The following is a 12,652-nucleotide window of genomic DNA, read 5'->3' on the forward strand; positions in this document are numbered from 1 at the left end:
TTAAAAAACTTCTCTATCTCTGATAGGTTTCCTGATTGAGTTTTACGTTTAATTTAATGATTCCTCTGCATGTTTGTTGTTGTTGTTTTTTTGGTCTCCTCACTGGTATTTGAAAATTCTTTCAATTATACATCACCAACAAATTTATTTAATGTCATCTTTATTCTTTTTTCCCAACCACTAATAAAATTCTTAATTAAAAACAGACCTAGCATTGATCCCTGGTGTATTTTAGATATTATTTTCTCTCCTTTCATTTAATTTCTTTTTTCACCAAAGATGATATGGAATCTCCTTATGAGCTAGTCTTTTTGTTTGGCAAAGAAGCAAGGATAAGGTTACCATCTTCTGTGACACAGATGGAACTGCCTAACTATTAAGAGGTAATGGCAAACTGAGGATTCTGCTGATGGCCGTTAGTAAATATCTTTTTATGTGTTTGATCTGTGCCCAATCATATACTTATTAATATGTGAGTATAGAAAATATGCATACAAATAGATTAGCTTTCAGATAGGCCATATAGAATCTGGCAGCTGCATGAAGATCATGCTAGAATAAATAAATATATTTACACTTTATCTCTTACATAATTGCATGGCAAAAAGAGTTGAATTGTGCTAATGGTCCAGTTACAGTATTCCCTTCCCTGAAAAAGGAAGGGTGTTCTATGTGTACTGTTGTCTCAATAAAGGATTCCTAAACAGTTTTCTCAGTAACAAGACTTTTTCTCCGAAAGAGTGAATAACAGTCTGGCATGTGTGTATATGTGTGAAGAGTATGAAGCTATTTTGATACCTGGACTCTTGGATGAGGTCTTTCCTTTCTCTGTTTTTTATAAGAGCTTAAATAATATTGCATAAGACTCTGGCTGGAATCTCTTCATGCATTATTACAACAAATATAATAAAGCTGCCTGACTTAAAGTGAGTTGCTGGAAGAGGAGAGCCTATGGCTAGATTGCAAGCAGAGTAGATCAGATCAGTCCTCTGTTTATCATGCAAAAAGACCATCATAGCTAGAACAAAAAGCCAGCAGAAAAAAAGGGGGGCAAGCTTGAGGATGATGGCCACTATTCTGCTCCCACCTTTCCTCAAATTTACATAAAGTCTGAAAAAAACTATTAATCTAATTATTGAACAACAAGCCTGAGTCAGAATTTAGTCAGTGCGAAAGAGATAACACACCCAGAAGGATCCAGGACATAAAGTATGGTTGCCGTTAATAGTACAGTATACAATAATTAGTCATTTGAAGAGCTCCAAGTTATGAGAAGCTAGTACTGTACAGCCTTTCTTTTGCAGACCACGTGTGGAGGTCAAAAGTGAGCCAATAGGCATATGGGGAATAGATGCAGAATGATTATTTTCAGCTGGTCTAAGCACTGACATAAATGTCTAGAAAATTAATTACATATTAATAAACATGTTAATATACATATTATGATCAGATGTGGAACAGATCTGAAATATAGAATTATGAACTTATTTTCTTTGATATTGTGTCAATGTTTTAGGCAAGTAGTCCTAGATTTTATTATCCCAGATCATTGTGAATTATTTTTATGTTATATTTACATATCATGAAAGTTTAACATTCTTTGTAGTCAAGTTTATTAACAGAAAAGAAACATACTGATTTAATGATAGCCAGCAATATAAGATCTTAGCCCTTACAGACAACTTTTTATGACTGACTGATCAGAAAGCAATATTTTAAGCCTATCCTATTATTGCTCTTTTAGTAATAGTGGCATTAGTAGAGTATTTTTTTTCCAGAAAATGATTTGTACAAATAATTTTACCAATGAATTAACTAATTCTATCTATCAATCCTATACTTATATAATTAAGAGAAATAAAATACATTTTAGGCAGTAAATTGCACTGGCCCATTTCATAGATTTATTTATTTTCCACCTTTATTATTTATAAGTAATTCAATGTAGTGAAAATATACTCTTTTCTCCTCCTATTTTCTACAAACCACAATCCTGTGATGTGGATTGGGCTGAGAGAGAGAGTACTGGATCAAAGTCACCCCCATGGCTTTCATGCTTAAAATGGAACTAGAACTCATAGTCTCTTGGTTTCCAGCTTTGTGCCTTAAACTACTAGACCAAATACAGATACTGCAATGAAGATTGCAACATTTTACAAGAAATATCTTGAATATAGCAAAAGACATGCTATATCTTTTTACTAAAATGTAATAAACTATATTGACACATTAAAATATTTCTATCATTCAAAGTATGGCTTTCTTCTCTCCCATATGGCAGATAGTATAATCCATTAAATAATAATATACAATAATATTGAAATATTTCCATATACATTTGATTTGGTTCTGTCAAAGCCAAAAGGAGTAAATGACTTTAAGTAATTGTGTACTTTCATTTTTTCAGAATGACGTAGTTTAATCAGTTGTGATTCTCATTTATATCAGTGATATTGTTTGAATGTTTGTGATTCTAAAATTGCTTCTTTACTACCCATTTGTCTTAAAGCAAAACATAATAGTTACTTGAGCATGTTTTAACATCTAAACATAGAGAATGTTAAGCAAAATTAAATTGTTTGAAAAGGAAGACATCCAGGATGCTCACACGAACGTCCTTAGCTATCTGTCTGTTTGACAGATAAAGAAAGAATGGCCTTAGATGGTTAAACTGCAGCTGTTCTCTGCTTTAGGCTATATGGCAAATGGTGGGAGTTCCTGGGAGCAATCACATCTGGAAGACCGCATATTATTCCTTCACCGGAATATTTTATCTAAAAAAGAGAGTTAATAGTTAATAGGTAGAGCAACTTTGTTTGATCAGTCAAAGATTTATTTATTTTGGTCTCCCTTCTACGAAAAAAAAAAAAGACCCATGAGGTTAACTTTTAAAATGTATCCAGGTCTTAACAGTTTTAAACAAACACTATATTGCACAAAGCACAGAAGGACACAAGAGAGCTAATTAGAGATGAGCTAATTTGGGGGGGAATGTTCAACAGTTCTTTAATACACTGTTCTCTTTTTGCTATTAGTCTTCTCCACAGCACCCTCCACTGCTTATATCATGACACTCTAGAAGGAAGTATCTTTCACGATAATTGAAAACATTTCTTATTTCACTTCATAACTCGTATTTTAGAAAGCCTTCAGGAAACACATGTATATTTCTGCATATGCAGAGAATGATGCTGGTTACTTACAATTTAACTATCCTCCTGTCTAGTCATAATATTTAGAAGTCAATGTTTATAATGAATTTCCATAATACTTGGCTTGGCCACTGGGTGAACTTTTTTCAAATCCTGATCATGTAAGCTATTATGTTAGCAAACTATTAAGAAACATCAAAATAAACATTAGAATTGGTTTTGAAATGATAGTAAAAAGTAGAGCTGCAATACTTACATTATTTAGAATGTAATATTTGCTTGAAATACAAAATATAAATAAGTTTACAATGCAAAAAATATGTATTGTATTACTTATTTCCTAGTTTTGCTTTCTATGTATAAATATAAAGCAGTTCATTCTAGTTAAAATGTAAAATTAAGGAATCTAATCCTATCTCCAGTATTCTTTTAAACAAACCTCTATCAAAAAAGGATAGAATGACAGTATTTTTAAAAGAATTTTAAAGAGAAAAATAATACAATCCTGTCCAGAATCAAAGTTGATATAATGAGCAAGACATCCACAGCATTTTCCCTCCAGCTGAGACTGAAGCTAGTAAAAGCCAGTATAAAAATCAGTTGTCTTTATCATAATGATGACATCTCATCTTGAACAGGTGGGTGTTCTCTCCCAATGGTTTCTCATATATTTTAAGTGAAAATATTATCAAACTCTGGGAAGTCATATTGTAGTACCTTAAAGGCTGGATTTCTCCCAATGATCACTGACTCCATTGTCCACATAGAAAAGAAGAGAACCATGGTATCCCAAGATCATAGCCAAGATCTGGAAGCTGAAAAAAAATTACCAGAAAAAGAGAACAATCTATTTTCATATTGTTGTCAAGAAAGCTATATGACATCTAGTGACTCTGTTTAGTCACTAAAATTTGAGCTAAATTTGATGGTCTTTCCCTGATGTTTATATGAAACTTAAATTAGTGTTAAGTCCCCCAAACCAAAATATCTACTTTAAATTTAAGAATGATTTTCTTCTGGCTGTTGTTGCTGTCTGTTTGGAGTGCTTGAATAGTACAAGAGCAATAACATGTATGAAAATAGTACATACCATTGAAAGGTCCTGTATTACTTTTTGTTCTGTCACTGAAACTTAAGTAGAACAACCAGTGGTGGGATTTAGCCAGTTTGCACTAGTTTGGTAGAACTGGTAGCTAATTTTTTGCTGAGTTTGGCAAACTGGTTAGATGTGTTTGGAAAAATCTGTGTTTTTCAGAACGCATCTTGTTTTCATTCAACTTCTTTCCAGGCGGGGAAGAAAAACCCTGCCCAAAAATTCAAGAAAACTGCCTCACTTTACAGCAGGTGGAGGGGCGGGGCTTATGCATAAGGCAGCAGCCCATGGCCAAAGCACCAGCAGACCGCCAGAGTGTCGAGGAGGATGCTAAAGCAAGTGGGCATCCTGCCTGCAGTGTCCATGCCAGCTGTCCCTTCCCAGCCAGATCTAGAATGCCACCATGTTAAAGTGCTGGCCTTCCCTCCAGTGGGCCTGAGCAACTGCTGGAAACAGATGGGCCCATTTCCGCTCCTGGCGCCCAGATGCCCTTGCTTCCCTCAAGCATTTCTTTGCCTACCTGATTTCCAGGTCCATTGCATTTCTCTGTCACGTTTCTTGCCGTCATGTGCAGGGAAAGAAAAGTTTCTGGGACTAAAAAAATAAAGTTCAATCAATTCCAAAACGAGATCTTTTTTTTTCCCCCGTGAGAAGTTGGAATTGATTGATAGATTGATCAAGGTGTCCTAGTGGGCAACCATTTATGTATGAGACAGCAGTATGCTGCAGCTGCCAGATGTCAGTGTGATCCCAGGCTGCATCATTAGAGGAAGAGTATCAAGATCACATGAAGTATTAGTATCACTATATACTGCTTTGCTAAGACCACCCTTGGAATATTGTATTGAATTTTGGTCATCATGGTACAAAAAGATAATGAGACTCTAGAAAGAGTTCAGAGAAGAACAACAAAGATAATTAGTGGCCTGGAAACTAAAATATATGAAATCCCTTCCAGCTCTATTATTCTATATTCTGCATTCTGAGTTCTTAGGCATTTCAGATAGACCAAATAAATGTTTGTTGATAACCAGAAATTCATATTAATTCACTTACACAAAATTCCTTAGTTAAGCATATATGTTTACATAATAAATTTTAGGACCAGAATTTATTCAAAATATCAACTTGTGGAAAGGTTTGTTTATCTTACAATGATGGAATGCTGGTTTAATAGATAGGCATAAGCCACAGATAGGAACAGACTATGACAACTGCTTGCTGTGATTTCTAGTGTCCCTCCATATATAGATAATTTTAAATTATTTTGTTTTTCCACCAGAACACAGGATGGATTATGTGAAACATGCCAAAAGGGCACATTGACCTTCTTCAAGATCTGTAATTAACCTAATAAGGATTTTCTACTGGGCATCTGATTGCTGCGTATGTTAACTATAGAAACAAGGACATCTGGAATATGCATAGTAGACTTTTTGATGGGCATAATTATTATATATTTGGGGGGTCTGATTCAGAAGTTAAAATCACTATTTTTAATAGAGCAATGGATCTATTGTTTTTAAAAGAAATTTCTGTCAATTTAAGTATAATATTTATGCTTTTACAATGGGCCTTATTTTTCATCCTACAATGATTAAGTAAGGACTTACTTGATATCACCTGAAGGAGCATTGTGTATTTAGACAAATTTTACTATATGTAAAATCCTTAGCCTGCCTCCAGCTCAATCTATCGCACGGGATTATTTCTGTGAGGGAAAAATGGAAAGGGGAATATTGTTTTACTCTATAGCACTAAGATGCAACCAAGTTCCAGTCTTCTCCTTCCTAACTTCTACTCTATTAAGTAGAAGGCAAATACTCTTACTAGGGTTTGCTCTGATTCTTCAATCTTTAATATTCTTGCAAGATTCACCTAATCAGGGCTCAGTATAAATTTACAACCACCAGTTTTTACAGTTTAACTAGTGTGAAAGAATGTAGATCTGACCTTGGGAATGGAAATGAAATGCTCAAACTGTTTAGAGAGGAGTTTCAGAAAAGATTACTCATACTAAAAAGATGAAATTGTAAGAAAGAAATCTCAAATAAACCTTTCTTCATTTTATTCAAAATAAGATAAAGAGAAGCTCTGATAGGCTTTCAAAATTTTATTCTAATTTACAGTGGTTATGAGCAATCCTGGAATCCTATTGTGCCTTTTTTCTTGACCTTGCCAACCTCAAACATCTGATATTAATCTTTAAATTCTCCCTGCTCTCTTATCAGAGAGGTTTGGACTAGAAATAAAATGAGGCAAAATATTCTAGAAGCATCCCACTGTCTGCAGAACAATTTTTGAAGCATTATTACAGCATCAGCAGCAAGTAGTTATGCAAACAACAAATCTGCATAATGCCATGGTGTAGCTAGCACTTTCCAGTTCCATCTAGATTTTCTCTATTCTATTGTCTGTTTAACTAGAGGAAGGTTGAATGAGTAAGTGTTTGATGAGTTATGTGGCCTGTTTTGCATGTGGGAGGAATGAGTGATTTTTACAGAAAATGTGATGGTGACAGGATGTAAATTTGTGGAATTTCAGAAAAAGCATTCAGTTCTAATAAATCACAAGGCATGATTGATTTTAAAAAACTTAAAATGACCCCACTTTGATTTGATTTTGTATAAGATGAAGTAGAGAAAAACTCTATTATAAGTTGCATATTCTACTATACAACAATATAATGTAGAGCACTCCACTCCTTGTATATATTAAAGAGCTGACAAATAGGCTGCTAAGCTTGAATTTAGCAAAGTCTCTTACCATCCATGCAATAAAAATAGATAATATTCAATGCAAACTAGACAGAAGCCACATTAACCAGCTGACTGCTTCCATCAAAATCTAGATGTAGCTATTAGACCTGCTGCTCTTTAAACTTGTTGTTTTTTCCCCCATATTTTCCATGGTCTCAGCTTTTCTAATACTGTATTGTACAATATTTCATTTCTTTTTCTTAAACATAGGATAGAGCTAAATCTGCCTAGCTTTTTATCCACATTAGCAAAAATCTATAGAAGTAACTGTTGGGATATATAGATTCTAAATATTAGCTGCTGCTTTAGCCCTAGTCTGTTCTGCGTTTTCCATTCCATTCCAATTTGTTTTATTTTTGAATCTGAATTTGTTGTATTATAATTATTTTAGCATTTTACTAACTTCAAATTATAGGATACATTTCTCTGAATTCAGAAACTAACTAGCTATGATGTAATATGTATATGGGATATTAACAGATTATACCAAACTACAATGAGAACTCAAAAGAATTTCCAGAAAGAAACCACATAGTTGTGTCCATAAATGGGATTTCAACCCATGCAAGCTTATTTTGGGAGACAAATTATTTATTATTTATTAAAATAATTCCTATAACCCTCAATATCATTGAGGGGCGCATCAAGTTTGTGTTTCACCTCAGAGGGCCAGGGGCATGGCCAGGGGGTATGGCCAGGATGGGCATGACGGCACAGCCTCCTGCAGCACTCTGCCAGCCAAAATGGGATGTGAGGGTTAATTACAAAATGTGGACTTTGCTTTGTGACATCCAGATCCTTGACATCCTTGTGAGCAAGGGGTGTGAACTGCACAGAAAATACACTTTTGTTTGGTTATGAAGAAATATCCCCAAAATCAGATTTAGACTAAATGTAGACTGACTTTTAGCTACACACCTTCCCAGCAAACAGCAAATTTTGAAGCTTGAGGTAAAGACGATTCATTTTAGGATGAGTAACCACAGTTTACATTTTGGAGGTTCCTAAAGAAATGTTGGGAAACTCTATATTTTAAACAACATTTGAGGGTGCAGAATGGCCCTTCCCTGCCTGAGGCTGTAGAGACCCAGCACCAATCAAAACACTTTTTGTGAAGCAACTGATCAACACTGACAGGGTAAGCAACTAGACTATTATATGAGCAAACTCATATACTTGATAAGAGCACTCCCTTCTAGTACTGATGATGTTGTCTAGTTTGGTAATGAAACATCTGCAAGAAAACTTTCAAGCTGAGTTTGGTCGACGGCACCCTGAGGAACCCCTCTCTGTGGGAGTGTACTGGTCGATGGGAGGCTACTGGCAGCAGAAGGCAGTCTCGTAAATACCCAGGTCCTAAGCCATGGAGCGCTCTAAAGGTGGTAACTAATACCTTGAAGCGCACCCGGAAGACCACTGGGAGCCAGTGCAGCTCGCACAGGAGAGGTGTTACATGGGAGCACCGAGTCTCCCCCATCACCACCCGCGCGGCCACATTCTGGACCAGTTGGAGCCCCATGTAGAGAGCATTACAGTAGTCCAAGCTACTGTAATGACAGTAGCTTGGACCAAGTAGTGACAAGGGCATGAGTGACTGTGCATAAGGCATCCCAATCCAGAAAGGGACGCAACTGGTGGATCAGGCGAACCTGATAAAAAGCCCCCCCGGCCACGGCCGTCATATGCTCTTCCAAAGACAGCCGTGTATCCAGGAGGACACCCAAGTTGCGAGCCCTCTCTGTGGGGGCCAACGACTCGCCCCCAAAAGTCAGCGATGGTACCAACTGACTATATCGGGATGCCGGAAGCCACAGCCACTCGGTCTTGGACGGGTTGAGCCTGAGCCTGTTTCTCCCCATCCAGATCCGCATGGCCTCCAGGCGCCGGGACATCACATCAAGGGCATCGTTGGGGTGGTCCGGGGTGGAAATGTACAGCTGAGTATCATCAGCGTACAGATGACACTTCATCCCGAAACCACGGATGATCTCATCCAGCGGCTTCACATAAATGTTGAACAGAAGGGGTGAGAGAACCGACCCTTGCGGCACCCCACACACAAGGCGCCTCAAGGTCGATCTCTGTCCCCCTGTCAACATGAACTGTGACCAGTCGGAGAGAAGGAGAAGAACCACCGCAACACGGTGCCCCCTATCCCCAACCCCTCCAGTCAGCGCAGCATGATACCATGGTCGATGGTATCAAAAGCCGCAGAGAGATCTAATAGGACTAGGACAGAGGAACAACCCCTGTCCCGAGCCCTCCAGAGATCATCCACCAACATGACCAATGCCGTTTCCGTGCTGTGCCCAGGCCTGAAACCCGACTGGAATGGATCTAGATAAACCGTTTCCTCCAGGAACCAGGGAAACTGTCGTGCCACCACACTCTCAACAACCTTCGCCACAAAGCTATTCTCATGCTAGCTCCGAAGAGAACCTTTTCTTTCTCTTAGCTGACAAGTCACTGTACAAGATATCTTATCTCTAAAAGAGACACTAAATTTGTTGCAATTGCCATTATTATCAACAGCCTTAAATTTGTCAATACTTTCTAAGTTTATTTCAATGTATATATCATGGTTATCTATTACATCTTTGGTTTATCTGTTTTGGCCATTAAATTAATTTATCTAATGTAGCCAAATAAATTATTGATTACATTCATGTGGACAATTCATTTGCCTTGGGATCATCAAACACAAAAGAAGAAACAAGAAAACTAATACATCCAAATTGAACACAATAGAGAACAACCAGGTTCTGTAAAAAATGACACTAAATGAACTTAAAGGGAAGACCAATGGAAACATGTCATTTTTAGAAGAAAACAACAACCAAGAGCAAAGCCCCTACTATCTACCCTACCCCACTCCAATGAATCTCCTCTGGAACTGAGCAATCACTTTCATAGCCACTCCCTGGAAGAAAATGTGCAGACATCTATAAAAGAGCAGGCATCAATAGTTTCTTAAAAAGAGGCATAACCCAGCATTCCTGTGACAGGAAGAAAAAAGAAAAGAAAAAAAGGCAGTTTGCCTCCGCTTTTGCCCAAATAACGTTGTCAGTTACAAATCTGTTAAAAACCAAGGGGGTAGATAAACCAAAACCTAGCCAACCACTGAATTGGACTATGGACTGCCAAGCAGCATTTGAAAAACTGAAAAAACTCTTTTGGCTGAACCTATATTAAAACAGTCAGATCCAGAGAAACCATTTGTAATCCAGGCCGATGCCAGTGATGTGGCAGTTGGTGCTGTTTTACTCCAAGAGAATGAAGACAAATTACAAACATGTGCATACACCTCTAGGAAGTTAACTGACACTGAACAGAGATGGGCAATATGGGAAAAGGAGGCATTTGCAGTTAGGTGGGCACTCCTAACTTGGAGACATTTCTTGGAAGTAAGTAAAATACTTTTCCAAGTATGGACCGACCACAAGAACTTGGAAGCACTCAAACCACCACCCCACCACCCCGGAAAATGTCTCCAATACAAGGGTGGGCACAGTACTTCAAACGCTTTAATTTCACTTTGAAGTACGTATTTACCAGGATGGAAAAACATTTTGGCAGATGCCTTGTCCAGACTACAACAATACAACAGTGTCAAGGCAGAAGTAATTAAGTTCATGATCCAGTGGTGAAATCCATTTTTTTTTACTATTGGTTCTGTGGGCATGGCAGGGAAAGGATACTGCAAAATCTCCATTTCCACCCCACTCCAGGGAAAGGTTATTGCAAAATCCCTATTCCTTCCCCATTCCTGGGGAAGGATATTGCAAAATCTCCATTCCCACCCCAATCTGGGACCAGCCAGAGGTGGTATTTGCCAGTTCTCTGAACTACTCAAAATTTCCACTACCGGTTCTCTGAACTGCTCAAAATTTCCGCTACCGGTTCTCTGAACTACTCAAAATTTCCGCTACCGGTTCTCTGAACTGCTCAAAATTTCCGCTACCAGTTCTCCAGAACCTGTCAGAACCTGCTTGATTTCATCCCTGCCATGATCCCAACCTCCCAATTAGCAGCTAAGGTCATCACATGCTCTCAAAGAATGACCCCTCCACCTTAGACAATGCCACCACCACAAATTTCAAAAAAGCCTTAGAAACAGATGAGTGGTTTAGTAATACTTGCATAATAAAAGAGGGGTTAACTTGGGTGGGAAATAAGCTGTATGTCCCAGCTAGGGAAAGGCTGAGAACTATGCAAGCTTGTCACAACTCCAGATTAGCTGGTCACTTTGGTTTTGTAAAAATATTACATTTACTGAAACGGCAGTTCTGGTGGCCTTCATTTAAAAATGACATAGAAAGTTATATAGCAAGCTGTCCCATTTGCACTGTCGCTAAATGCAGGCAGGGCAAAAACCCTGGTCTACTGCATCCAGTGACTGACTCTTCAGCACCATTGAGAAAGATCTCAATGGATTTAATTGTTGAACTGCCCAAGAGTTCTGGAAACACAGTGATCTGGGTTCTCACAGATCTTTTCTCAAAACAGGTTCATTTCATCCCATGCCAAAAGATCCCTATGGCTAAAGCCTTGGCTAAACTGTTTTGGTCCATATTTACTGCTTGCATGGGGTCCCACGAAGTATTATTTCAAACAGAGGGTCCAATTCACATCCAAGTTCTGGACAGCTTTTTTGAATCTACTTGGGACCAAGCAGGGACTTAGTTCTAGTTATCATCTGCAGACAAATGGGGCCACGTAACAAATGAACTCAGTTCTGGAACTGTACCTACGCTGTTTTATTAATTATCAGCAGGACAACTGGATCGAACTAGTGCCTTTGGCAGAAGTAGCTTATAATAATGCAGTTCACGCTAGCACAGGTTTTACCCCTTTCAGAGTGGCCAGAGGGCAAGAATTTAATGCTATGCCTGAGTTACCCTCACATGAACCAGATGAACCATGAAACATACCATAGTAGTAATGGGAGTCTTTAACTACTCAGATATCAACTGGGAGACATATTCTGCATTAAATGGGAGATTGAACAGATTCCTAACCAACCTAGCTAACAACTTTGTCATCCAAAAGTAGAGGAGGGAACTAGAGGAAAAGCTACACTGAACCTAATTGTTACTAATAGAGAAGTGATAGACGGAGCTGAAGTTGCCCTCACCTTTGGGCAAGAGTCACTATGTCATATTGGAATTCAATATGATGCAAACATAAGCAATAGAACATAATCCAGCCAGTGTCTTAAACTTTAAAGGAGCTGATTTTAACAAACTCAGAGACAGCCTAGGAAATTTTCAATAGAATGAAAATCCTAAAAGGAAAAACAACTATAGAAACATGAGAAACTCTGAAAAAGAGGATCATAAAAGCCCAATGTAGCACAATACCACTGAAAAAGAAAAACAAGAAATCCAAGAAGAAACCAGCATGGTTTCTCTGATAAATATCTCTCTGATAAACTAAAAGATAAAAAGGATAAGTACAAAAGAATGGAAAGAGGGACAGATAACTAAGGCAGAATATCAGCAGATAGCCATAACTTGCAAAGATGAAGTCAGGAAATCAAAGGCTCAGAATGAACAAGGACCTGCAACAAAAGTCAAAGATAATTTTTAAAAACGTTTCTTTCAACATATAAATAACAATAAAAGTCAAGGAAACAGTTGATCCATTAA

The 12,652-nt window shown here is 37.7% G+C and overlaps 1 long non-coding RNA gene across 5 annotated transcripts in view; it reads right to left on the reverse strand.

Annotated features, from left to right (window-relative positions):
• Positions 1-1,599: 1,599 nt before the first annotated feature.
• Positions 1,600-12,652, reverse strand: part of LOC117680156 (uncharacterized) — a 97,184-nt gene continuing 86,131 nt past the window's right edge. For all 5 annotated transcript variants that reach the window (XR_015729147.1, XR_009621187.2, XR_009621186.2 and 2 more), the window contains 3 exons: positions 4,766-4,839; positions 3,870-3,967; positions 1,600-2,774 (listed from right to left, as the gene is read on the reverse strand). This is a non-coding gene — a long non-coding RNA (uncharacterized LOC117680156). The remainder of the gene's footprint in view (positions 2,775-3,869; positions 3,968-4,765; positions 4,840-12,652) is intronic.

Source organism: Pantherophis guttatus, chromosome 8 (genome assembly GCF_059756535.1).
Source record: "Pantherophis guttatus breed Tessera chromosome 8, ASM5975653v1, whole genome shotgun sequence".
Taxonomy (NCBI): domain Eukaryota; kingdom Metazoa; phylum Chordata; class Lepidosauria; order Squamata; family Colubridae; genus Pantherophis; species Pantherophis guttatus.